We start from the raw sequence: 23,710 nt of genomic DNA, 5'->3' as shown, positions 1-23,710 counted from the left end.
ACAGGTAAGAGAGCCTAATACATAAATACTCACTGCAATAGAAAAAAAAAAAAATTGTGTGCGTGTGCGTATATACGTATATGTGTGTATGTATCGTTCTTGCACAGGAAGAACTCCTACATAGGAGTAACATCTACATTCTTACCCTGTTCTAAAAAAGATAATACTCTAAAAAATTAATTGTTCAATGCTCTACTTTCATATGAAAATGGGTTCTTCTTTTTAGTATGAGCTTTAGTAAAATCAAAAAAAAGTCTTTTAAAGCAACAATTATGAACTAAATATGCAGGACTCTACATATTCAGCAAAAACTCTCGTTAAAAGCCGTGAGCTGTTAGCTTGGCACATGGATTTGGACTGCAGACAATTAGAGGTTATGTACACATACCCACAAATAGCATTGTCTGGGAAGTTTTCCAGGTGCAGAAACATACAGCAAGTTCTCTGAGCATCCTATATACTAGCAGTATTTTTCTTTATGTTTTTCACTTGCGGGGTGCCTGAGCAGTTGCAGCCCAATTCGGTACACTAATTGCATGCTGGCGATAAACCTTTGGCAAGATTGCAACATCATCCACACTTCCTTTAATCCTATATATACAAAGGTAAGCGTAAAAAATGTCCATTATTGTCAGCCGATCTGTTCAGCAATAGTGAGAAGTGTCTAGAGAAACTACCTTACCTAACCAGTATCTGCTGAAGATGCAACGTCTGCTGTGCACTGCTTTCACAGTAGCCGTACCCTGATAACTGGTGAACAAAGGTTGCTTATCAGCAGGACACATTCAGGAACATAAAAACACAGTGAAGGTTGCACAGTGCCACACAGCAGCCAATTGCAAGTATCAAGGAAAGAAAATACAAAAAGAAAAGCATAAAAGCCATACATCTCCATATATTCTCCCAGCATCAAGCAATCCCTGGATGAGGGATTTCCTGAGGAGATACCTTTGTGTTTACTAGTCCCGGTTAGATTTTGCTTTTAAAAACTCTTCTCACTGCTTTCTGGATCCAGGTAAGCCTTCAGCAGCCCTAATGCTCACAGCAATAAGTTCCATATGACGTTCCCTGAGAAAATGTACTATTTTTTGCATGTCTTTGAGTCAATCAACCGCGTGATGTCTCTTGGTTCTTGCAACTGAAGAGAAACAAGCATTCATTTCCTATTTGCTTTCCCCATGGCACTCATGATTTTACAGAAAAGAACAGTTTTCAACATTCCATGTATCTTTGATCATCCTTGTTACATTCTCTACACCTTCTTTGGCTTTACTACATTTAAGAGGGGAGAGAACAAGAAGTGCTCGCAGCATTCGATATACAGGACCATCACAGGTTTAGACGGTGCCATAATGATTTTTCTGTTTAGGTGCCTATTCCTTTCCTAACAATTCCTAACGTTTGTTTAAGATCTTGCATTTTCCAAAGACCTATATATTACAACTCCAATATTTTATGCTCATACAAAACCCGGCAGTTCAGAGACCACTGCTATATAAATTTAGAGAACTATGTTTAACTGTATATACCACTTTATATATACCATTGAACTTCACCTGTCATTTCATTGCTTAATTGTTTCTTACACAACAAGGTGTTTCTGCAGCTCCTCACAGTCACCATTCATTCTCACAACCCCAATCAACTCAGAAGCAACAGCAAAGTTTGTCACCTTACAGTCCCCTGTTCCAGATAGCCTACAAACGTGCGGAACAGTGCCGACTCTGCGCTGATGAAAAGAACTCCTTAGTCCCACTCTAATTTTCTACCGGTTAAACAATTTATTTATTCTCTTTTACCTACATGAGGTCATTCCCTCTGACTCCAGGGCACCATCATTTGAGACTTCTAGTGAGCGAGACTGTTAGAAGTGCTCTGGAAATGGAAGGGCCCCCCAACATCTCAGCAAATCCTTAAAAAGATTCTCAATACTAAGATGTGGCTCTTTCCCCATAAAATATACACAAATAGATCCAATATACGGTATTTCCCATATGTCTAACAACACTATATTTTATTATAATTTTTGTCAATTTAACGGGTCCAGAGATCAGATTAACTCATCCACAGTTTCCCAGATTACCCCCAAAAGACTTTTAAAAACCTCATGTCACATTGACCAAATATCTTTAGTCCAATTTTTTTTTTTTTTTTTAAAGTCTGATTAGCCAATTTAAGTGATAGGTTACACAACACACTTGGTAACTCAGGATTTCACACTTAAACTCGTTGAGAAATTTTGAGTGAATACCATCTGGTCCTGATGATTTCTTACTGTTCACTTTATAGATTTGTTCTGAAATACGTTTTACTAGCTCTACAATTTCAGGTAGGCCCCCCTCCAAGCTCCCTCTACTTAAAAAAAAACAACGACAACAACAACAAAACCACCAAAAAAAAAACCCAAAACCACTTCCAATTTTGCAGAGAACACGGATATCAAGAATTCATTTTTCTGCTTCAGGCCATCTTCTCACCCCTTTCTCTTTACATTCAATCATATGTTGACCCTACGCTTTCTCTGGCAGGCTTCCTGTCTCTGACATGCTTGGAAAAAAAGGATGAGAAGATTTTTATGTTATTAGCAAATGATTGAAAGCTTTGTATTATTTTACTTGCATATAAACATGAGAAAAAATTTTCTTTACCTTGCTGTTAGGAGATTTCTGGTGGGGTTTTAGGGGTGGGTTTTTTTGTCTTTCCAATATAACTTTTGACAGACAGGTGTTAGGCATTCACTATGAGCCTCATACCATTCCTTAAACAAACACCACACCACCTGCCAAGTATTTAACCTTTTTGGCTGTGCCTTTTCATTTTGTTTTTAGTAAGCTTCCTCGACATTATGTAGAACCCCCTTCCATAAGACTAAATGCTGCTGATGATGATCAATGTCACCACCCTGGAGAGGCAATCAGTTGTACAGCCCTAATACTGTGGTTTTCAAATTTAAGTCTGGAATCTCAAATTAAAGAGATTCTGTGTTAAAAATTTCAAACACACCCAGTGTATCACCACTCTCATGAAAACAAGGCATTGCATATCCTCTTATGTGTGAGCTTCTAGCATTTGGACAGAAGTTGATTAGGTCATGGGGGGAAGGAATGAACACCCAGCAACATGATGCTGCTAAGCCCAACTTACGAAGCAGACCAAGCAAGAGAGAGGCTGTGGCTGGGAAACTTCTATGCTCAGGCACAACACCCACCCAAATACCACCCTGGTGAGTGGGTGCAGTAGAGCTCAGGGGAAACTCAACTCTCCCTCTGACCAGTCTGTCTTGGGTTCTTCAGCAGCAGCTCAACTCCAACACATAATGGTTCCTCCTTGGGCACTCTGCTCCTACATAACACCTTCCCAGGCTCAACTGTGCAAACTCACTAGACTGATATTTGTGGTGTGTCTCAGTTGGTGAGACATGCATGAAAGTGCAAATGAAATGCTTCCCCCAACATGGCCTATCACTCACTTGGTCTGCTTAATGAACCGAGCTTATCAGTGTTACATTGTCTCGTGTGAGTTCCCCATCACTCCCCATGATACAAATCGGTGAAGAACATAGGCAAGCCTCAGAGGACTGTGTACAGATAGTTTTTGTGACAGCCCATCTGGAAGAATTTGAGTTAAGTGGGCTGCATGGTGTCACAAGAGCAACAGAAGTGCTGTTTTCCATATAGAAAGACACCATCCTCAAGGAGCCTCATCCCACCTCACTGCGACAGACGGTTGGGGCCCGGGGAGGCGTGGCTGAATCGCTGGTCACACAGCACACACAAGTACTGTGGTGGGTCGGCGTGCATGCAAAAGTTTGAAGCAATGCAACTGTGACCGCAACGCAGCTGGCAAAGGCCTCCTTTAGGACAGCAAAGCAGCAGTACGTGAGCACACTACAGCACCCAGCATCGTGTTTGTGAGGTGGTGCAGATGAATATGGCAGAAAATTAAATTCAATCCCTGAAAATATAAAGGATAAATAGTGGTAGGTGCTTTTTTTGTTTTACAGAATTTTCTGTATTCTGTAGCTTTCCCTGAAAAATCAACTTGGCTGTCTCTGCAACTGGCAAGCCAGTGGTGATAAAACAACCCTCAAACACCCTGGCTGTCCTGCAGGGTGACACTTTTGGCAATGGTCAAAGCCTGGGATTTGTTACTGATTGTAATTTGTATCTGGTTTTGCCTATATTGCCATACTCTGCAAACTGCCCTGTGCCTGGAAGGACTGTTCCTGCGGGTGAACCACAACTGGAGCCCAACAGAGGTGCAAAAGCAGGTGTGGTAACAGCACAGCCCTCCCGTAGTTTTATTTCTAATCTGTCTTGGGATGACAGACATAAGGTGTGTGCTGTACAGCCACTGCACTCTGATGCACAGCATCCATAATGGATCAAGGGGTGCAATATGGCAATAACCCATACAGTTTGAGCGAGGGGAGATGTGCCAGAAGCTCTCCAGCTAGTCCCTGCATGGATGAAACACTGAACTTTGTACAAGGATCAATGAAAAGCTGCTTTCATAAGACTTAAAGAGTATTAGGACCCACTAGCAAGTAAGTGCTTGTTCTACACTAACCTAAACTGTAATTGTTTTTCGCACAACAGGTGAACACACACATGGAAGCTTAAACTATTCATAGACTAATGATGTACAATGTAAGTGAATGAATAATTGTGTGTGCATACAAAACCTGTACTTCCCAGCTGTCAGCAAGACCAACATGTGGAATGACACAAGACTATCACAGCTTCACTCTGGATAAGAGGCGAGTAAAGTGGAGAGGCTTAGTGTGATGAACCATAGCCAGGAGGACAAGGCAACAAGAATCGAGCGCAAAGAGCCTTGGCGCAGGCCACAGATCAACAATGGACAGGAGAACTTCACTGGAAACAGCAGGAAAGGCATACCACGATGCCATCATGGCCTGACGTGATGGACAGCACCTGGTGAGAAAGACCCTCGGGCAGACATCCCACCCCACGTAGCTCATGCCAAGGAGGAGCTGTTAGGCTGTGCAGCTGAGCTACTGCCCGAGAGCTTGACTCAGAGGCTCGTGAGGGGCAAGTTGCGTCCCCCAGGCTCATCATGGCCAGCTCACTGGAGCGATAACTGTGGCAGGTCTCCGCTGCTGTGTCAGCGAGCGTCAGCATGTAGCTCTCCCTGACACAGCTTATCTCTTGCTTGGTCTGCTTAATAAATCCATCTTAGCAATGTGATGTTGTTTGGCATTCCTTCTTCCAACACAAAACTTGTTTCCAATTTTGTGCACCTGTTTCAATCCAACAATGACTAGTTGGATTTTTTTTTCCTTCTTCCTATTTGAGCTTTGCTAATTTATGTTTCCTTTTATGTAAGGATATGGAGTTTTTGCCTCAGTATCTTCTGCACCTGCCATCTCCCCTCCAGTGCTTGCAGTAAAACCCTTGTATGACCTTTTTTAATTTTAAATACCAAAGATTTATTTCCTTTTTGTAAGACTGAGCCCACCCTTTGTGTATGGACACCCTCTGTGTAAACTTCTGAATGCACAGTTTGGGATTAACATGCTGTTACCATGGTGAACTTTGCAATTAAGGAAGAACTCATGACAAACAGAACAGACAACAAAATAGATCTCTATATTGAAATGAGATAACCAGATCATATGTAAAAGCTTATCAATCATAAGAAATTAAAACAAAGCTCACTCACAATGCTTATCAGTGGATGTTAATGATTATTATTCAAAGCAAGCCTTCTAAGCAACTTCTAGGACGATTTTTAAAAGTAAAAACCTTAATCTAAACATCGGTAATGCAAAAATGTTATGTTCACTATTTCTATGTTTTACTAAGCCCTCCTTCCCCAGCCCTTCTAGGAGAAATCAAGCCTGTTTGACCCTGACTCTACTCCAAGTACCACGGAAACATCTGAATAACAAGAATGCTCTTCAAAATTTGAACTTCTTACAGCAGCGCCAAAGGCAATGAAAATTTTATTGAATTCCAGAGCCCTAATTTTCTACATAAAGAACACACAGTGAAGAGGCAGCAGAGACAGCCCTCTGCAAGATGGAGGCCTGTAGCCTTTAGGCCCTTGTTTCCAGTTTTTGGTGCAAAGCTACTTCCAATTGAAATCCTCAATTTCAGTTACTATCACACCACCACTCATAAGCAAAGCCGCAAGAAAAGCTTGGGAGGTTATTCCATTTAGATCCCCCCTGCCCATTCTAAAATGCCACTCTCTAAAATAAAACACTAACATGGATCCTCCATCTATACTGAGAGTATTTAATGAAAGGATCTGCAGCACTGCTTCAATCACTATGGGGAAAAAAAACCACAAAAACCAAAACCACAAAACATTACTTCTGGCATTTACAGATATTTATTCTGGATATGGGAATTCTTTCCTAAAAGGTGTGCTTAAAGCAATTGCCAGCATAGCAGGCACATGTCGTGACATGCAAGTTCAAACACATCCACCAAAAAGTTTTAGTCCTCAGTAAAATGCATTATCTCATTGTTTATTATTATTCATTTATTATTATATAAGACTTTTTAAAGATGATTACCACCACACTTAATGCATTTGTAAACACTGCAGTGGTACCATAAAGCTAGTAAATGATTACGACAGCTAAGAATGAGCCTTTCTAGACGACTGTAAAACAAAGGTTTGGTTATTTTCTGAATTATTGTTATAGGCAAATCCGAGGCCTCCATCTACAGTAAATGGTACCTGAGTGCATTGGTAAGAACAAGTTTCTAACTTGCCGAAATGGGAATACGGCAAATTTTCCACAGGTATTGTCTTCCTCGAATTGCAGTTTCAAAAACTCAAATCAAAAGTTTACAATTGTTCAGAACTTTTTGATCAGTGAAGGAAAAATTGGACTTTATTTTAAAATTTTTCATTTTGTCAAAGTTGCACAAGAGAAGGGAGATGCCTGGAGAAAGGAGAGGGGACTGGAGAACAGTAGGATGGGGTAAGAAAGCTGGGACAAGTGGGCTAAGTTCAGGCACAGACAGATACAGATGGAGGGAGACAGCACAGTAAGAGAAATGGCCTGGTGGACAAAGATTGCAAGAGCAATGGGAGTGCTGATAGCACTACGATTTGTAAACGATCTCAGGAAGGTAGAGGGACTAATGGAGACAGAAAAAAGGAAAGAGATGGCAAAGGCAAAAGGGTAAAAAGGCACGAACTGACTGAAGAGGCAGAGTAATAGGGATCAACTGAGCAAAGAGTATGCATCTGAAGGAACCCGAAAGCTGAAGAGTAGGATTTAGTAGGACACTAGAGAGAATAAGTACAGTAGAAAAAGACATTGATGAACATGGCATACAAGAAAGGTCAGGACAGGCTGGGACATCAGAGAAAGAAGAGGACAACACTGGAAGAAACACTGCAAGTGTTGCCCCCATTAGAGGCTGGAGGTGCCCAGAAGGCCAGCCTCCCCCTCCCATATCCTCAGCAAATGGACATCAACCTCCCACTTCCATCTGCCCCCCCCAGCCCAGCAAAGAGCCCCCTCGTAGCTAGGCACACAGAAGGAGGGTGGCTGTTAGCCTCCCAGCTCGAGTGGCAGAGATCCACATGAAAGGTTCTGACTCCAACTCATTCACTGCTGGAGGTGAGCAGAGGTTGGCAAAGACACCACGAAAAGGGAATGACCAGTGCTGTATCTAACAGGGCCCTAGAAAATCAGATGCCTTCCCTGTCTCTGCCTCACTGGTGGGATTGGGGTGGATGTTTAAAAAGCAAATCCAGTTTTTGACAGGTGACTGTAACCCATCAGCCTTGCGATCTGGGTCAGCAGCCAGACAGAGCAGCAGAGCCGCTCACCCTTCTCCAGTGCCTAACGCCAATCACAGCTCTAGAGGGACATATTAAGAGATGCGTATTCCGAAAAAACAATGTTTAAGTGTCTCACACTGGGCACTAAAATAGCTGGATACGTTTCATCTTAATTTTTCTGTGTCTCAGTCAGTTTTTAAAATGGATTCGATACCACTTCATTTCAGCAGAGCGCAAAAATACATTCATTAGTGTTTATAAATGATTCAGATTCCATGGTGCTGAATACCAAAACGGAAATAAATATGGAATTGAACTAAGCATAATAAATAAATCATGGTACTATCCCCTGAATAAGAAAAAATATGAAATATTGAATATTTTCTCAATAAAGTAGCACTATGAAGTTTGTGCACTGCACAAGGCAGTAAGATCCTGTGGAGAAACAGCAGGAGAACACGTATTTTAAGATTTTCATAACTTCATCCCATAACAAGGGGGAAAGAGGACGTGACAAATTAAAGATAGCTAGCCTTGAAATTACTTATTTTTGAATATTTGCCTCTGTGCAGCCTTCACAATGGGGCAGTGCATTTGTGTGCTGGAGACTGAGAAGCTGTCAAAGGCCAAAAAGGGCATAGATTTTAAGATATTTCCAATATTAAACCGTTTGTTCACTGAATACAGATTGCCTCAGATCACCTGGGAGAAAGAAAAAAACAAACCAAAACAACAAACTAGGTCTGCAAACAGTAAAAATAATTGATTGGAAACACTGCTCCACTAAGCCCCTCTCATCATTACCAAAAAGCAATGTGAACTTCCAACAGCACGCTACTACAGGAACCAGGCATATCCCTACAGTAATTGTCCACTAGGAAAAATAGGTTTTTTTCTGATCAAGTAAGAAAAAAAAAAAAGATGGAGAGTTTATGCTTTTCCATTTCTTTGGCGTGTAATGACACAAATCCTGTAGGCTTGCTTTACACATCAATTAAGAGTTATCCAATCGCTTTCATTTCCAGATCAATGAATGCAGGCCTATCTTCACATCAAAGTCCCTTCTAATTTACAAATCCCCAAAATAACCTTAATTACAATCCACTTCAATAATAGCTTCCATATAAAGGAACAAGCAAACAAGCTAAGACTGCAGTCTGAAAAGAAACAACTGAAAAGAACACAACAAAGGTGTATAAAATCATGTCTGGTATAGTGGGGGAATAAGGACAGATTGCTTCAGCCTTTTACCATGCAAGCTAGGAAAAGAAAAATCACATAAAGTTAACAGAAATTGGTCCAAAACAAACAAAAAGAAGGTGCTGTTCCTCCCAGTGTCATGGGATGCTGCAAATACAAGATGTTTCCATGGGGGAGAGCGGGACAGGAGCAGAAGACGGATTAATAGAAATCTGTTGAGGATTGCTAAATAATATAGAAACTACATGTAGCTCAGAAAATCCCCAATCTGCAAATGGCTGGAGAACGAGACATTACTCAAGGGAAGCAACAAATATTCTTGCCCTTTACTTAAATTCTCTCAGCCATCTGTTTTTGGACACTGTTAGGAACAAGATACCGAATACATGAGCCTTTCGCTTGGTCTAGCACAGCTACTGTTGTATTGCTGTGTTCACTTCGCTCACAAAAATATGTGCATAACAAAACTAAATTGTCACACACCTTTGTTTGCACAGTGTTATCGTTAAGAGGACTTTAAATGCACAGCCATCCTCCGGCACTGACAGCAGACACTTGTTCAACCTCCAGAGGCCTGTGACCACAAGCCCCCATATTCCTGTCCACCCCATGGCTTGCTCCACCACTTACTTTCTCCCCTTTCCTGGTCCCATGTCAGCCACATTCCTTTTCATCAAAGCAAACAGGAGGACAACTGGGGCATCAGATCTGGTAGTGGTCACATCTTGCAATAGGAGGTTTAATACATATATACAGTACTGACAAAGTGTCAGCTGGGTAAGGTAAAGACTACGGTGCCTTGATCAGTACGTTTTTTTTACCAAGGGAGCGCACTAGGAGAGCTCTTCAAGTGGCATTACAGTAAATGCAGCCCTAAAGCACAGTCTGTGACTATAAGGGAATATATCCTTTCACATTTGGACACTCTGCATTATATTTGAGCCGGTATGGCAAACCTTAAAAAAAACATTTCACTTTGCTGGAAGATCCAAAGTCTTACAAATTTAAAAGTGAGTCGAGTTAGAGGCAGGATGGATTTGGAATATCTTCCAGCTTCTCTATGAAAAGAAAAACCATGCCACTACAACACTGTGCTGTACCAAAATATTATGTTCTGATTTCCCATTTTAAAAAAAAATTAAATTGGATCCTAATAACTTAAATACATAAAGATACAAAATAAACTTAAGGCAATCTTTGTAAACTGTATGATTAATTGCACAAAAGCACATCTTCTAATTAATCTTTCAGAATTACTAAAGTTGGAATTTGGGGATGTGTTTCTCATCAGAATCAGTCTCAAATTGGCAGCTTAAGTGAGTATCGGGAAATCTTGCTGTGTGCTACACTGCTTTCCCCCTCTGGCAGGCGGCTAGCCGAGAGACAGCCATGACCAGCATGAAGTCCTCTACTAAGCCTGCAGTCTGTTAGGTTTAAACCTAAACCAAAATACCTAAGTCCCTCCATTTGTACAGTCTAAGGAAAAAAAAAAATAAAACACAAAAGTAAAGCAGAAAACCAGCATGACTTCAAAGCACAGTTATAAATTTGCCAGACTCTTTTGCCTTTATGGTTTGCTTTTCTTGAAACACTACCCAGTACAAGAGTCATTGCTTTTCAGTTATAGTAGCACACAGGAAGCAACTGGAATTCAGGAAAGCACATATCTCAGTCGTGTTCTTAAATAAAATCCAGTAAGTTTTGGGTTCCTTAAGGTAGATAAATCAAGGTAGACATTCTAGGTAAAGAGCACATCTCAAATCCATCAAAGAAATCTTGTAAGTTTGCAATATTTTAGAAAATAATTCTTCCTAGCAAACAGAAATAGTAGGTTGTGGAGCATTCACACAATATGGATACAAACTAGTAACTGCTAATAGATTAGGAAGAGATGATGTAAGAGTCTCAGTTACCCATATGTCAACTTAGTAAATTAGATAGTGACCACTTCAACATAAATAAAGCACTAGAACCTCCCTAGAAAAAAACTGGCATGTAATTCCAAAGAATAACTTACAATATTTAGTATTTTTTGTAAGGTGGTACAATAATGGATCACTATTTTAATAAAAAGGGAAGAGTGCTCTTTCAAATAAAGTTTTACATATCTGAGCTATTCTAGGCAAACAAAAAAAAAAAAAATCAAAACTACTCCCCTTCATACGTAAGATTTTTCTGCACTTGAAAGAAATTCCTCTTTTACTTAGAAAACAATGATCAACAATTATAATCCAATGTGAAACTAAACAAGCCAAGTTTAGGTTTTTCAAGAGAGCCAGCTTAAGATTTGAAGCCAGAATATTTTGCTCAAGTACTCAAACTACTGATTTAATGTTACTGTATGATTAATATGGTGATGCGGAGCTTTACTAACAGTAATACAGAGAAAACAGTCAATGGAAGCCACTTAAGAGGCTTCATAAAAGCTTTATTCCTTGTATCCTATTGCAGTTACTTACAATCCAGCTAAATTTTACGTAAGTTAATAGGTTAATTGTTTAAATCCTCAGTTCTCTTGCTTGTAATCCTCCCAGTTGATGTCTATACTATTCCAGTTATAATCAAAAATAGCAGGGAGATTAGCAACTCCAAAAATCACTCCTATAACGGTTAATCACACTAATGATAATTTAAGCAAATTAGCAGAGCAATAACCATGCAATGTTCAGATTAAGTATATGACTGGAAGAAAAGCTACAGTCAGTGCCAAGGATAGATACACTACAGTTCATGAAACCTCAGAAGCCTGGTCTCACATAACAAAACCTCCTTTTTCATCTCCACAAAGCCTGCAGTGGTTATTTTCCCTTCCCACTCCATGCAAATTCTTGGATAGCTGTCCAAAACAAAGTTTCAACTAATTATTTAAAGCACAATGATTTGGGCCTTATGTTTTTTCTGCATCAAAGAGAATGTAGCAGGACAGTGCTCATGCACTCTATTCTTCTATTATCTTCTCACTAGAACCACCTTCCCAAGATATGGTTTATTCTGTCTATGTGGCATTTCATGATGTGCTAGAGAGAAAGCAAACAGGCAAAAGATAGATGCTATAAATCAGAGCTATGTTATTGTTGACATTGTCAGTAAACAAACTTATTAATTATACATGTACTGGAAAAGCTGAAGAAAAATTATTTGCCCAAAGGGGATAGGAATGGCAAAATTATATTTTAAAAATTCTCCCCAAAGCATCACACACAGCTTATAGTAAAACATTTGAATGTACTAAAATGTATGCTTAACAGCATTGACTCAACTCTCAAACTATGAACTGCTAAACTCATATCAAGAGATTTTCATTACAGAAGACTGACATATTTTAAATTGCACTTCTAGCCTCTTTGCTTCATCTCTACGTATAAAGCCTGCCTTCAGCTTCTCAAAAGACAGTACGCAGACTTGCAAATATGAAGTGCATCATCCATTTAGTAAAAGATATTCCATTAGAATAAACAAAGAAAATTAATTTGAAGTTGGAGCTCCAAAATACTGTCGAGCTTGATGAGTTATAGAGCATGAAGCGTGATTGTTTTCAAAGGCTGCTAAAACTTTCCTGTCTCCTTCCAGTACAACTCCACTCTGCGACATGTCTATGCAAAAGATACATTGTCCTACTTAAGTGAACTGGCTCCTTGTGTTTACAGATCCAGGTCTTTACTGATAAAAAGCACTTTTTGGGAAGATTTTGCAACTTACATGACTACCACCACTGCAGGCAATACATTTATTCTTTCATAAAGAGAACTCTTTAGGAAGCCTACATTTGGTGTATTAACTTACCAATGGCAGTAAGGTTTACAGTAGCAATCCTGGAGGTTTATATTGGGCCTTTCAAGTATTGTAACTTATGATGAACACAGAAAAAACCCCATGTAATTAAGCTGTATTTACAGAACAAAACACTTTACTGAAACTAAAACCATCTGATGCAAGCCGGAGGCACATAACCTGTGGAATGCTACTTCTAGAAGCACTTTTTAGAGCACACTGGTGCTTTGAATTACCATACAGTATAGCAATTTATGTCCTCACTTGTAAAATGCTTTGTTTAACACTATACTGAGACTATACATAACCTCCTAAGAATGCAAAAAAGAAAGACCATAAAAGAAAACTTTGAGTCAGCACTTGAAAATAAACAAGACTAGCAGAGCTGCCAGCAATCAGGACTGTTTAGAAAAATATTCAATATAAAAATATCCTTCTTCCACTTACTAACCATTAACTAGCCTGCTGTGAGCCTGATTTCCTTCTATCTACTATCTTGGATCCTGTTCGCATTTTCTTACAGACCTCCTTCCAGCGCCTTTCTGAAGAGAGATCCTCAGAAGTGTCACTGAAGAGCATACAACAACTTTATTACACAGATCACACCTGCTTCAAAGGTCATCACATCTACTACAAAACAGTAAGTTTAACTCAAATTGACACTGTAACTAAAGAAACTGTGTTTACTCGAGGAATTGAAACCCCACAGTGGTTTTCTTTTAAAATTACTCTCATCATTAAGACAAACTAATTAACTGCAAGACTGCGTAGGGAATAAGTCACCACAGATAATAGCCCGCCTCCCTACAACAAATTACTGAATTGTTTCATCTTTGTAACTTTAGGATAAACTTCCCTGCCAAGGACTATAGTTTTTATAACGAGACATCTAGTAACTGCAATAATCTAGCTCCCATTAGAGAAATAAATTATCTGGTGGTATGAGAGTCAGCTTAACTATCATAAAAATTTAACTTGAAAGAAAGTATATATATACTTTATGGTATGGTCTCTCTCCAGAGAGTTATTTAAGTAACACATGGTGTTCTTCAGCATTTCCATTTTAACATCACCTTCAGATTTCATCACGAAATTTAGTGGTGCAAAAATACTACAAAAGTCTCTGTTGAAATGGAAAAAAACCCTTAAAACCCATAAATCCAAGAATCAAACTTAAAGCTTGATTCAACCAATTAAACATGGAAGGATGACCCTGATACACAGAGAAAAATACTTGCCATTTAGGGCACAATTTCTATAAAAAGAGTTCTCACTTAGAGGAAGAAGGCATTTTAATGAGCTTCTTAGTTCACACATTCAAATTTCTTGGAAGCCTTTGGCATATGTAACTTCAAAATTACTACTGAATCTTTCAGCTTTTATTTTTTAATTGAAATTCTAACTGTCATCTCTTTTTGATAGGGAATAAAACCAACAATAAAAAAACCTACAGTCTATCTCTAGTTCATGATTATATCTACTATATCCTTCAATCCTTATGAAGTATTCAAGAGCACTTGGAACAATTAACCAGTGGCGCTACCTGACCAGCTTACCTTTCCTACATTGGGGTATGAAAAACATGCGTCATTTAAAATACCAGGTCAGTTGTGCAGAGGATGGATTTTCCACCCACTATTAATTATTCCTCCCGCCTAACTCACAAGGAACCTAATGGCATGCTTCATATAGCATACCATGTATATTCATGCATGACATACATGGTGTAACAAAATTCATGGAATTAGAGCTTTTTGTTCCAAATAATCTAAGGGAAAACACATCATCCAGAAGCAAGCTGAAACTAGGTACAGAAAATAGAGATAGCAGACTTCGCTGCATGTCTTCCCAAAATTAAAAAGTCATCAACAGTATTATTTCAGATGGGCATTTTAGTGCAGGGACGCAGCATAATGAATGAAAACCTGGGAAAGGGAGTAGAAGACTGACTAATGCAGGACTGACTGCCCTGTACTGCAGCATGTATCTCTTTTTTCTAATTGGCAGTGTTACATATTTCATCATCACGTAACTGACTTTGGAACCAAGGTAGAAAATCCTGTGTCAGGTAAATCCTGCTCCAAACTAAAAAGTACATTTTTAATTCGGAGGTTAGTCAAATATATCTAAATACGAAACTCCAGCAAAAACATGCATTTTCTGTAACTGATTGTCTAGGCCAAAGGTATTGATAGCAACCTTAGCTTATTTTTTTTAAAAACCATTCTGTGGGAGAAGGTATTTCTTTCCATAAAGGAGCAGCTGGTTCAAACCCCCGTTAATATGATCTTAATTTATTAGAAATTCTAGCTGAAAGAGAAACCAGCTTTTACAATTCCCTTAGTTCAGTATCAGTTTCTACATTGTAGATACTTAAGACACTGCTGCTTAATTTAGTAACATTTTCATTATCCCCAAGGATTACTCAAGAACATTTACAAGGAAAGCCATTTGTGTGAATTGTATGGGTTACTGATAATTTGGTTTTGTCTTTCTTAATGGTATTTTTATATATATATAAATAAATCACAAAGGTTTTTTTAAATTCAAAGGGAACCTCATCTTCCTTGCATGTGCAGTTCTGGATGCGTTACCTCCCACCCTCCATGCAATTCAGTTATGGGCTCTTAGCAAAAAGGATCTAATCTTTGTCCTCATTATAACACTTAACCATTTTGGGCTGTTTTGCAATTTTTTTGGTGCCACAAAAACTGTTTGAAAACTATGCAAAACCCACGTAACACAAAGAGAATTTTTCCAAATATAATTGGATTGTCTAGGGAATTACAGATGTTTCACGTAGAACAGCCTCATGATTAATGGTTGTCAGGTACTTAGAAAAGATACTCTGCGAAGAGAAAAAGTCTACCTTGCAGCACTATTATGATCTTCAGACCACTATGGCTCCACCTGCACCACACTGTTACCACTGTTGGGTTGCTCCAGAGAGCTTGTCCCCAGGACAGAGTCCAAACCCAGAGAACTGCCACATCCATGGTCCTTCCTGCCAGTTAGCGGGAAGTCGCTGCCGCTGGGAAGAGCACGTGCTGTGAGCTGATGTTTCTGGATACAGCAGGGGCATGACATTCCCAGTCACAGCATGATCAAAGAGTGGGATTGATTTCAGGTTGACAAATGTAGCCTTTCACATCCTGTGCCAGAAGCTTCAGCAGGACGGTACACCCATTTCCAGTTCCTCATCCTGGTGTGTCAGTGGGTGGATATCATGTTCTGATAGTTGAACATACTACACTCATACCTCTGCAGCACAGTTTAAACCAGAAAACATCTGTTATTCTAACAATTGCCTAGTCTGCGAAGCCTCCACACCACCTCATCGACCTGTGGATGGTTCATACCAGAGGGGATGCACCTCTGCAAGGCACACACACAACCCTTGTCTTCGCTATCAGGTTTCAATTATCATCCTGTACTTGCCCTGACCAAGACACAAACAGCAGCTGTCTCTGCTCAACCCTGACCCCAGGTAAGGTCAGAAAACCATCCCAGCCCTAAGCTTCATGCAGTGTTTGCCCCCTTTGAACACTGAAAAACAAGAGGAAGCAGCAGGGCAGAGATCATTGCTTCTGAAGGCCGCCCAACACTTCTCATTACAACATTCAGTTTTCGTTGTTCTGTAACACCACCACTGAATTTTCAACATTTGCACTGCTACAAGGAAATTCTCCTTCAAAGTGCCAGCAAAGCTCATTCATCATTTTTGGAAATACGATCAAAGAAAACAAACTTTTGTGCCCCTATTAAGAATCGTGGCAAGCTCTCCTCAACAAGGTTTATTGACCTGTGCTTCTGAAATATGGCAAGAACTGGACAAATGTTCCTCCTGGTCTTAGAAAAACATCAAGACATACCAAGAAAATTTACAACGGTTCACCAACTACAGAGCAAGATTTAGAAAATGAGCAGCTACAAATAGAGGCAATCAGAGGTTCTGCTGAGCCCAAGTCCTGCATAATAGTAGTGGGCAACAGAAATCAGATCACAGTATCTTTAAACACAACAAGACTGTGATGTTTTGCATAACGCAAAGAAAAATTTATTTTTGTAGAAGTTTACATTTAGTATTAAAAATTATGCATCTCATGTAGATGGGCATTTTTGGTCTCCAGGTAAAGCCTGAGCAAGTGATGTAGTCTTAAAATAATGCTACAATCTCCTTCCTCCCCATTCCATGTATGTTTCTGAATATTTGTTTATAACTTTTTCACTAGTAACATTACCCTTGAATAGGAACATGACAGAGGCAAACATTACTCAAAAAGTATCTATATTCATGTTTAGTTGAATTCACAAGTAAACTATACAACTCCACAAACATTAAGCTACACTCAAGAGCAGCAGCAAGGACTATTAGAAGGTCTTTTCAGATAATCCAGTGAAGTGCCACGGTACTGACCAAAATTACAGTGAGTGCAGCTTATACACCTTCCCACATCGGACTCTTCTGACTTACTGCATTTTTTTTTTTATCACTCCAGAACAAAGATCATTAACGAAAGTCACATTACAGTTCCATGGGAAAGAAATAACGTGTACAAAGCTGATGTATTATTTTTACTATTAACCTCTTGCCCCAGCCAGAGTTCTGAGATAACCAGAAAAGACAATCCCTTGCCCCAAGTACCAGCCTGACAGCATCAGGTTTAGTGCGGTATCTTCTGAATCTATAATTGAAGTGCAGCCTATTATCAAGATACAGCACTGAGCTTAATTAGAAACACAAATCAATAAAGATAATCTAGAAGGTATGAGAAAGGTTTTAGCAATTTTCAGTGTTGGTTCAAATTTCTTCCCTAGAATTGTTTCCAATAATAATGAAAGCTTAATGCAAAAATAAGAGTCACCCAGACATATTATTCTGTTGCTACAGGATTTAATGCACTTTTGGAACATCTACAATTTCCTGAGGACAGCATTCTTTCTTATCAAAGCATCTGCCACAGATGAAGATCTGGTCAGATGTACTTTTGGAAGACAAGTCTAAGATTCTTTATGTTAAGGCTCTTCCTTCTACAACTGTTTTGTTTTGATTTTAAAGAAAAGTTCTAACAAGTTTAGCTCAGGCTGGTTAGTAAATAAGACTGAATAAAACTGTTCTTTGTGCAAGACAAGGAAACTAAACAGACAGGATTGAACGCTCTCTCTTTGCAACCTCAATAGGAAATAAGGCAACTGTGACCAATACAGATTATAAGGATGCAACAAAGGAGTCAAGGATGCAACAAAGGAGTCAAGGATGCAACAAAGGAGTCAAGGATGCAACAAAGGAGTCAAGGATGCAACAAAGGAGTCAAGGATGCAACAAAGGAGTCAGCCTGTTTCCTATGCAGTAAGTTTAGAAACAGTTCTTTTTCAAGAATTTTTGAGATTTTTTTAAACATGTTTAAAATTACATGTTTAAAATAAAGCCACAGGGAAAGGGCCACACATTTTGACTTACCTCACACTTCCTGGTACATTTTCACCTTATTTTAATGATGGGAGGGGAGCTATTTGATCAAAGTCCTGTTTCTCAAAAATCGTATAACAGGGAGCCCTTTTTCAAACTATTTTTAAAGCCTCATCAATAGCTTTAGAGTATATTGTTCCCAAGTATAAACAACAGTAATTAAACCCATAAATAAACATAGAAAAAACTTCATGTATTAATAGGAGCATAATCACAACTAGTTTTTAAGCCAAGATCTTCAAGTACAAAAACTTAAAATAATTACCTGCCATCAATAACTGAACTGTTTTCTGTACTAGGAACACCCATTACACCAACAGCAAACAGAACAGCTAAATGAAAAGTAAAGCAGAACAACTACAAAGCTTACAGATCACTTCTCAGAAAGTCTGACCTAAGCACACTTTCACAGATCTGTGAAAGCTAAGTTTCTTTCCTCTTTTGGGTGTGCCAAACCTTGCTCCAAGTGTTAGACCCTAAATTTCACCATCTCAGATGGTTTTGCATGCAACAATGCATTAGGTACGCTACACTGACAGAGGAATGTTTCAGCCGGTATACTCTAGACCCCCAACCAACTACAGTTCTGCTGTGTCGTAATAACATCTCTTCAAATCTGATTTGTGTCACTGACTATTAATTTAAAACCTATTGGCTAGACAAAATATAGACTTTATCTAGCTTTCTTTTATTACCCAAATTACTACCCAGCCCTTGCACAGAAAGCACAAAAATTGTTTTCTTACACTGCAGGACCAACATTGCAATATATATATTTTTTGCTAGAATAAGGATTTTCCATTAGCATAAGGCTTTTCAGCTATACTGAAAATATTTCCAGCATTTCCTTTCAGAGCACAAAATTGGTAATTCTGTCAGAACACTTCTTCTGCATTTGTTTTTTTCCATACAATTTGCTCTGGCAGCACAAACGAGGTAGCGATCAGCCTATTGCCACGTGCAACCTCTAATTCATCACTACGGATACCCAAAATAAATATTTCCTTTAATTTTATTTTTAATTTTAGTACATTAATGCAGCAAGGCATTTAATGCATAGTATTTAAGATATGCCAGCAGACACTGAATGCTGTCCTAGATGACTTGAGCCAACTTTACGCAATTTCAAAAAAACATAGAAACATAGACAACAACAAAAGCGATTCTGACTCTTCTTACACAAATGCAGTGATTCATTTAAAGACTTCAGCCCTGCCATATCAATTTTATAAGGAAAATGAAAATGGAAATTTTTTTTGTGTATTATTTTCTGGTTCAGTATTAACTGCAGTAAATATTTCAACTGAAAGAGAAAACTCCCTCTAAACTCATTATCTACAACATAAGTACCAAGACAGGCGACAGGAAGCTCACGCAGTGATCTAATTCGCGTCACAGTATTTGCAGAAATCCCAGGGGTGCTGGGCACAGTAATAAACTTGAAATATTTCCCAGATGAAGAATGAACTTATAACCTTCTCAGTATTTAACTGCCACTATGGCTCTTCCAGGCCACAGGTTTTAGACTGAACAGAAGTCAGCTGACTACATTTTAAATACATTTGCTACTTGTTTCCCCAGTTTTTCTTTCATCACTTTCCACTCTTATCTAACGGAAATACTACAGATCCTTTCACTGCTGGTGAGAGCAAAACAATTTTTTCCAGTGCTCTCAATTTATTACACGTGTTGTAAATAAATCTGGTACCCAGCACCATTCCTCCTGCTGACAGCAAGGGGAAGGAATGCTGTCAACACAGCTCAGAGAAATTTGACTTTATACCGCAGATTTTCAGACACCAGACTCCCTTCATGCGAAGTAACCTACCCTGGCAAAGGTACTTTCAAGGTGGTTGGCCTGAGACCGTGATGACATATGCTTCTTGCACCCAAGATTAACTCAAGGAAAAGTGAGTAAGTATAAAGCTGTACACACATTTTATCCATTTGATATTTGTCCCTAAAGGCTATATCAAGTGTGGCTGGGATTCAGAAATGTTAAGCTTTAGGGGCTGAGACTATCTCAGCTGCGGATCTTCCTCCAGGACATTTCATGTTCTCTTCCATATTCAAACCACTTCTCAAATGTGCAAGTCAAAAATTTGGTCACGTGACACATGGGTCCACAAAAATTCCAATTTCCACACACACATAACTAGAAACTTTTGTTTCCTGTAACTCTCTGACGCAGAGCCATCTTGTGAGTTTGCATCAAGGTGTCTCCTTTGTGGCAACGTGCATCTCCCCCTTTCCAAGCAAAAGGCCTGAAAATCCAACAGATCCATCGCTGAGCTGTTCAGGCAGTTGTTCCCTAACCCATTTTGGTCAAAATGATCTAAGATAGCTTCAATCAGCGTAAAAAAAAAAAGTCTGTTTTAAGTTCACTAAAGCACAGTAGAGCTCACAAAAAGCAGCTGAACAAACAGATGACAGAGGGGCTGTGGGGAGAAGTGGAGACAGTGCCCACCTTTCCAGCGGGCACAGCCACGCTAAGAGGCGGGCAGGAACAGTGGGTGTCACTCAGCAGTACACACAGAATTAATTCCAGGCAGCTGATAGAAGTTACACCAAAAACCATCTTCCAAAACATACTTTAGATTTTTAAGTCTTTTGAATTCCCTGTGCATTTCTCAAAAAATCCCTCCGTACCCTATCAAAGAATAACCAGGTTTAACAAAGGGTCAAAATTCAAAAATGTTTCACAGGTAAAGGTACAAAGAATGTTACTAGTGACAAAAACAGGTATTAATTTATGATTCTTTTTGTCCTCCTCAAAAATGCAGGCTACATAAAAAATATACTCTTTCTTCTCTCCAAACCGACCTAAAACTTAAATGATTTCTCAACTAAAAACACTTCCAATACCACTATTTACTTTAACCAGTAGTGAAATACTATTTTTTCCTGTATTCTTAGGACCTGTACTGCATACCTTTTGCATCGTCTTAGAAAAATCTTCACTAAAATATCTCATTAATTTTCCATCATCCTCTGAATAAAATGAAAATCTCATAACTCTAGCTCCCAGACACACGTTGCAGATAAAGAAACAGAGGAAACGAATTTGTGGAATATGCTTCTGGACCTTTCTAGTTGAATACTCCTTTCTAGTTAAAGCCATTTTTCTAGACCGAGTCCTTCTGCCATATATGTAGGGAAACTAAATCAAATATTTTTTTTTAAACCAAACATTAGGGCAATAGAAAGCTTCTCTAATTTTTTTTTTTTTTAAATGACACAGGGTAGCCTGTTCAACAGACTACCTCCAGGTATGTGAAACAGATAATATCTTTAAGTGTCACCAAGAGGATCCGAGTGAAGCCCATTAGTTTAAGGTAACCTTTATCCGAAATCAAAATGGTGCCAAATTTAACAAAAAATATGAACTCCCAGGGTTGATCACTTCATATACTTGCATGCAGCTGGAAATAAGCCATCTTCAATTATCTCCCACTTACCTTATGTAAATACACAAGCATCACAGCAAAATGTACCTATCCCTTGCCAGCCGAGTACAGCACACACCTCAATGCGAGACACCTCACGGTACCCTACGCTTTAATGATGAAGGTCAACAATTTCATCCTTACTGCCATGGAAGAACGGGTATTCAGGCAATCAGTCCAACGCAGTGGATGCGTGGCAGCTTGCTGCCACTGGTGCCACATCAAAGAGAAAGTATGCTAGTTTCCAGGTTTTTATATCCTTGTTAAAGCATACAGAAAAGCTGGTCTTGAAGCAAACTAACATTTAATGAGCATTCTTTTTATTCTGTGCACAATTTAAGCTTACAACTGGATAAAGCGGGTTGTTTCGAACTACCTGCAAATTTCAGTCAATCCGTACCTGGCACTGCAGGGAAATCTCAGTTAAGAGGCATCAACAGGAACGCCGTTTCACTTTGGCTGTCCTAATACTGTCAAATAATGCCATCTTACCCACACTTAAGTAGAGATTTACAAATGTCTCGCTGAATTGGCATTGTGAAATGTTAATAGAAGGAAAAAAAGATTGACTGCCTTAGTACAACCTTTAGTATGCTCCTGAAATCTCCAAACAAAAAAACCCAGGTGCTTCAAGTAAGAGATGCAGAAAAATAGATGAGATAAGGGAATTAAATAACAACAAAAAAAAAAAGGATTTCTTGTAGGAACTTCTGCCAGACTAATTTCTAAGAATGACAGAAGAAACTTAAATTAAGCAAAATCATGCAGTTATCAGGTGGGAAGAGATGACAATTTTTCTAGTCTAGAAGAAAATGATACAGTGATCAGATAACAGTTACTCAAACTATTCAATCCTTCACCAAATTACAGTAATGCAGACATACAATTACTCTCCACAGTGACCTCTCAAAGGAAAGTAGAATTAAGATTAGAACTAAGTAGTAAAATCGGAAATGCAATTTTTCAAAATGAATGCATATTATAATCTTTAATATATTTTAATACTCAAGCATTGAAAGAAATTTTTTTTTTTGTGCCAGGCATATAAGAAAAATTCTGCACAAGAGAACTGGCAGAACGTATTCTAAATCTTTACAACCAAAGAAAGAAATCGCTTACATTAGTTTAGATAAGGAGCAAAGAGTGATCGCAAGGTCACTTTCAGCCCCCAAGTGACCTGGCTGTATATCCTACATTAAGGCTATAATCTCAGTCTTATCTATGACTTTCTTAGCTTGATTGCATCATATCGTTAATATTATTAATTTGTGCCATTGCCCATAAAACTCAAAGCCTCATGCCAATTCTGTAAAATATATAGGTTGGAACCAAATTAAACACAGCACACAATGAGTTGCATAAAACTATCATAAAGTGCTACGAAGCATCAAGCATGTAAGTATTTAAAAAGATAGAGCACCAATCTTTATTCTTCTGGCCCAAGAAACAAGGTAAGAAAAATGTGGGGGTTTTTCTGCATGACCAGCATTTGTTGGCTTTCAAAACACTTCAAGGCAAAGTAGAGCCATATTGCATTTGAACAGGCCTCACAGAGAATGCATTTTTCAAACATTCTTCCTCAACTTTTAAAGAAGGGCAGAACTAGCTAAAAAGCTTCTCTACCAGTATTTTTTTTCAATCCCAACTGACCTTCTCCAGCTCTTCTATACCAGAAACACAGCTATATTTCTGAAGTTCCAGGTAAGACGTGGAAAATATATCACCTTAAACATATATGCCTTGAGCACTAAGATTTGTCAAGCTTTCATACCTTGTGTTGATAGATAAGTAAGAACTCCGCTAACGTGACTTTACGTAACATTTCATGGTATAAGAACAGTTAACCCACAATGTAAAACAACACTTTTTTTTAAAATAAAGGTCATAAAGGTTTCATCTATAGATAAGCCTTCCTTAATGGTTGTTCAGTGATTAAATTTATCCCTTCAGACATACTTTTAAGACAAACTTTCTAGTATCTGTTGTAAAACAAGTCAGTTAAATTCTTACAAGGATATTGCATATATGAACCACTCTTACGTGCCAGTAA

At 38.8% G+C, this 23,710-nt stretch overlaps 1 protein-coding gene across 11 annotated transcripts in view; it reads right to left on the bottom strand.

Moving 5' to 3' along the window:
* The window catches only part of NEO1 (neogenin 1), a 220,275-nt gene that overhangs the window by 90,641 nt on the left and 105,924 nt on the right, over window positions 1-23,710 (bottom strand). The window lies entirely within an intron of this gene.

This window comes from Nipponia nippon, unplaced genomic scaffold, assembly GCF_047370975.1.
Source record: "Nipponia nippon isolate SJK-2023a ecotype South Korea unplaced genomic scaffold, ASM4737097v1 scaffold_9, whole genome shotgun sequence".
In the NCBI taxonomy this organism is placed as follows: domain Eukaryota; kingdom Metazoa; phylum Chordata; class Aves; order Pelecaniformes; family Threskiornithidae; genus Nipponia; species Nipponia nippon.
This window is presented reverse-complemented; position numbering and strand designations above follow the sequence as displayed.